This window comes from Camelina sativa, chromosome 19 (genome assembly GCF_000633955.1).
Source record: "Camelina sativa cultivar DH55 chromosome 19, Cs, whole genome shotgun sequence".
Taxonomy (NCBI): Eukaryota; Viridiplantae; Streptophyta; class Magnoliopsida; order Brassicales; family Brassicaceae; genus Camelina; species Camelina sativa.
Window position 1 is genome coordinate 21,291,596 of NC_025703.1, and position 5,282 is coordinate 21,296,877.

The window sequence follows — 5,282 nt, forward strand, 5'->3', positions numbered from 1 at the left end:
CCCCACAAGACCAGCAATGTGTTGAAGACCCTCTCTATTGAAGAACTCAAGCGGAACACCCACGAATTCTAACCAAACAGGTACCATTGTTAGTTCAGGCTTTGAGTGTTGAACCTCCGGGGACCATTTGGCCATCGATTTGCCAAAGACTTTGACTGAGGATTCTTCGTCGAGCGTTTGGACACGGCACTTTGAAGAGGAACGAATTGCCCTCCATTTTTGAGTCCGATATGTCTTTACGATGGCGGCTCCAAATCCCATTTACTATTGCTTGTACGGCGCCTCTCGAGGGAGGGTCTTCATAAAATTGACCTAAGATGAAGCTATCCCAAGCTTTCTTGTTCCTTTCAATCACTGCGGTCGGTATTGTAACACACGCCTCGCCAGATTCAAGAGTGAATGGAGTACCTTTTTTTTGCATCTTAATCGAGTTTCCATTGACAAGATTCTTCCATGGAAAGTCGGATTTGCTGGTGGGGTTGTCTGTACCCTTTGGGGGAAGTTTGTCCGTCGACGGATCTGAGGTCGCCTCGTCGGCAGGGTTTCCAATTTTGGGTTCAGACACACTTACATGTACTGTTGAGGAGATTTCATCCACACTAGCTGGAGCTTCGACAGTTGGAGATCCAAATCCGGCTGTCAAATCGGTAACATTGCGGTTAGCCGAGACCGAAGAGGTCGCAGGTAAGTCCGTAGATCTAGAGGAGGTGGGTACACCAGCTGTTGTCGAGGACGCAGGCGGTGCTGGGTTGCTATGAGGGGACGAAAGAGAAGCTACTCCAGTGGGGAGATCGCTAGGGGGTTTTTTAGGTTTTTTCTTGACCATGGGGACCGGCGGGGGCCAACGCCGAGATCGGCGAAGGTGGAGGTGAAAGGAGAGGGATCGCGTGTTTTGAGAGAGAAAATCTCTTGACACGTGAGGCGCGTGGTTTTTTCCACGTCAGAGCATACGTACTTCACTTCACTTTATATATATATGTATAGATGTTTAAGACACGTATACGACCAAACACACATCCTCACGCTGAAAAGGTATTTGGCGTTACCGTCAACCACTTCAGCTTCTTGTGGAGTTTCGATTTCTCTCCGGGAAATTTTTGACCTCTCTCTTGAAAAACATTTCTCTCCCTTTCACCCCTTTCTAAGCTCGGGAATACTGCATACGGCCTCAAATCACTTTTTAACTAGACGAATGGCAATAACTAAGCCATTTTTTCTCTACTTTTCTTTTGTGCATCGAGCGCCCGACCAATCATAAGAATTGTTTCACTCTATCTAAAACGTTTAAAAACTATTCAGGAGGATAATCCTTTTTTCCACAAAGCCGTCATGCTCATCTTATTTTTTTTTTTTAGCATCATGTGTCATCTTATTATCATGTGTCACGCCTCCACGTCCATGATAAAATTTAGTAAAGTTAAGTAACCAAACTACGTTNTGGTTTAATTTTAATATTAGGTCTTTCTGGTTTCTACCTTAGCAAAGTTTAAACAAAAAGCTGAAGGCTAAGGTTGCAGATAATAACACAAAGCCTGTCTGAAGAAGCCGAGACTTATTTTTTTTTATTATTTTTTTATTTATTTTTTATTTTTTTTTATTTTTTCTCTTTTTCATGGTTTCGTGATTAATTTGTTTGTTTTAAAAAAGAAAAAAAAAATAATTTTACCGTACATTTATTTGTTGCGTATATCTGACTTTTTTTTATTACTTTATATATATGCCTATACAGTCTATCACTTCACTTTATATATTTATTTTTGATAAATATGTGAATTTTATTGAACTAAAAGTTTAAGAAACTTATAAAAGCTGGATATAGAAGTTACTTCTTGCCAACAAAAAACTAAAAACAAGGAACCAAAAGAGAGATATAATACGTCTAAACGTACTTTAACCACATCGGCATAGCGGCCTTAAAATGCTTCCTAGTCTTCTTCGCCAGGATAGCGTCCCTAATCTGCCTGTCAAGACCCTTGAATAAGATAGTAGTCTCAGTGGAGATGTTGAGGTGGTGTCTGGTGTTACGTTCCCACCATAATGCGTAAACAGTGGCTTGAGCAACTAGCCTTCGGAGGGAGCGTGTTGATGTTTTATCTTTCATGTCCAACCAGCTGGTGAAGGCTTCCCAAGTGTGAAAAGAGAATGACCGGTAGCCAAGTCTTCTAGTTACTTCCGACCAGAGTTCCTCGCTGACCTCACAGTGGAGGAATAGGTGATCACGGGTTTCCTGGTACCGACCACAGAGGCAACAACTTGCGTCGATGTGTGTGTCCCATCTAGCCAGTCTCGCTTTTGTAGGTAACCTGTCTAAATGCAGAAGCCACATCATGAACGCATGTCTAGGTATTGCGCCCTTAAACCAAACCTGAGAAGTCCAAGGAAGAGGGTTCTGTCTTGGTCTGACCTCCTCCCAGGTCCTTTTTGTTGAGAACGTTTGAAACTCGACCGGACCTGTCATCCAGAAGAAGCTATCTTGTTCCAACGCAAGTAGTGGACTCTGAACCGTAGTAAGGTACATATGGAGATCCAAAGCTTGATTTGAGCGAGCAGGCCTAAGGATCCATCCTGTTGTCGAACAAGCATGGGCCACTTTACCTTGAGGAGGGATTCCCATTTGATTTGGTCCGGAAGGTCCGAGGTAGTCTATTAAGGGGCCAAAAGGCGTCCACCAATCATACCAGAAATTTATCTGCTGACCGTTACCGAGCCTTGCCTTGAGGAAGCGTCTTGCAGTGTGTCTAAGGTTCAACATGGCCTTCCAGGTCCATGAGGATTGTTTCTTTGCATCCATAGCCCAGAAAGATCCATCCTTTATCTTGGTATTGCGCAACCACAAAGCCCACAACGAGTCGGAAGCAGCAAACAGTCTCCAAATTAATTTGAGACAGAGTGTTCTGTTCCAAAGGCTTAAGTTTCTCAGACCCAATCCCCCTTCTTCTTTTGGGAGACAAACATTACTCCAGGCGACTTTCGCTGACCCTCGCTTGGTTACATCACCATTCCACAGGAAGTTCTTGCATAGACTCTCAATCTTCTTGATGCAGCCTTTTGGAAGGATAAAAGTCGACATCCAGAAGTTTAGAGTACCATGGATCACGGAGGACAGGAGTTGCAGCCTGCCCGCATAAGAAAGAGCTCTAGCTGCCCACGAGCTGAATCGCTTTGTTAATGCATCCAACAGTGGCCTATATTCTGATAACCTGAGTTTTCTGTGCATGAGAGGAAGGCCTAAGTACCTTACTGGTAGTGAACCGATGTTGAAACCAAGAGAAGCCATCTGAGAGGTTTCAACCTGGTTCACTCCCGCTAGGTATAGATATGTCTTGCTCTTATTCATGTGAAGACCTGAGGCGGCTGAGAACTCTTGGAAAACCCCAGTAATGTTTGATAGGGAGTTTAGTTTCCCGTCAAAAAATACCATGATGTCATCGGCAAACGCTAGATGGGTAACCTGGGGGTTCGAGGTACTAGTGTGAGCTCCTATGAGGTTGTTATTGTATGCCTTCCTTAGCATCTGCGAGAAAACTTCCATGACCAAAACAAATAGATAAGGTGAGATGGAGTCCCCTTGTCTCAACCCCTTTGAGCCTGTGAAATGGTCACACAATTCCCCATTGATGCAAATAGAGAAACTTGTTGTAGATATACACTGCTCAATCAGAGAAATGAAGTGCGCCGGAAACTCCATTGCCTTTAGGGTGTTGATGATAAACTCCCAAATTACCGAATCAAAGGCCTTCTTAAGATCAACTTTGAGCATTCCCCTTTGCGATATGTTTTTCTGGTTGTAACCTTGCACTAATTCAGTAGCCAACAGAACATTCTCCACCAAAAGTCTACCCGGGATGAAAGCTGATTGGGAATTGGAGATCAGATCCGGGATGACCCTCTTTAGTCTGTTTGCCGAAATCTTAGACACTATCTTGTATAGAGTGTTGCAGCAAGCAATGGGACGGAACTCTCCCACCCGTTGAGCGTTTGGAGTTTTTGGTATGAGCGTGATGATTGTTGCATTCCACTGCTTGAGCATCTTCCCTTCCTGAAAAATTCAGTGACAGCCTCGATCACTGAGCTTCCTACTGTTTCCCACTGAGCAGTGAAGAACTCGACACAATAGCCGTCTGGTCCTGAGGCCTTGTTTCTGGGAAGCGAGAAAGTTGCTCTCTTGATTTCCTCTGGTGAGTATGACGCATTTAGAATCTGGAGAGCGCTTGAAGAACAACGTTGGGTGACAAGGGCCGATATTTCTGAAACTGAGACTGAAGAGCGCGCACTTTGACCTCCAAACAGACCCTTGTAGAAGTCCACGACAAGGTTCTGAATTCCCTGTCTGGAGTCCACGACCTGGTCATTGTCGTCTAAGAGGAAAATTATCTCATTAAGACTTTGCCTTGTAAGAATAGACCTGTGGAAAAATTTGGAGTTTTTGTCTCCTTCTTCTAACCAGCAGATACGCGCTCTCTGCCTTAAAAAGGATTCTTCTGCTAGAGCAAGGGAGCTCCAAATCCTATGTGCTTCTTTCTCTTTGTCGACACTCTCAGATGATGGTGCAGCTAAAAGCTCTTGCTGGCAAGCAAGCAGGTTTGCATAAGCCTCCTGCACCCTCTTTTCTATTCCAGAGTAATTCTCCTTGCTAAAGTCTCTTATCACATTCTTCAGAAATTTCAGTTTCTTTGAAATTTTGAACATTTGAGTCCCATCGAGCCGGAGAGCATCCCACCAAACCTTGATAAGAGGCCCGAAATCCGGATTTTGGTTTAATAAAGACATGAACTTGAAAGGCTTCTTACGGTTCTGCCTTTGACAGTCAAGGAAGAAGCAACCAGGGGTATGATCCGAAAAAGCGGGCTCACCAAAGACGGCCAGGGATGTGGGAAAAGCAGCCATCCATACGTCGTTTACCACAACTCTGTCCAGCTTTTTAGCAACTAGACCAATACTATGCTTGTTCGTCCAGGTAAAGGTACTACCACAATAAGGGAGGTCAGTCAGAGAGGAGGTGAGCAAACACTGACTTAGGTCGCGCATACCTGGAGGAACAGTATGAACTTCAGGGTTAGAGTGCTCATGAGGCAACAGAATTTGATTGAAGTCCCCCAATACGGTCCACGGTTTTGTTGAGATAGAAGAATTCTGGGAAAGGTCTACTATCTCAGCCCATAATGATCTCCTAGAAGCACTACAGGTGGAGGAAGCATAGACCACAGGGACGACTAACTGTTCAGAGACAAAAGGCAGCTTGACTAGGCAGGTGATCATCTGGAGAGATTTGCAGATGATAG

General features: G+C 44.3%; 1 protein-coding gene across 1 annotated transcript in view; it reads left to right on the forward strand.

Annotated features, from left to right (window-relative positions):
- LOC104766860 (profilin-4) overlaps positions 1 to 1,568 on the forward strand; it is a 7,748-nt gene extending 6,180 nt beyond the window's left edge. The window contains exon 4 of the mRNA XM_010490829.2: positions 1,511 to 1,568. The gene's annotated coding sequence lies outside the window, so the exon portion shown is untranslated. The remainder of the gene's footprint in view (positions 1 to 1,510) is intronic.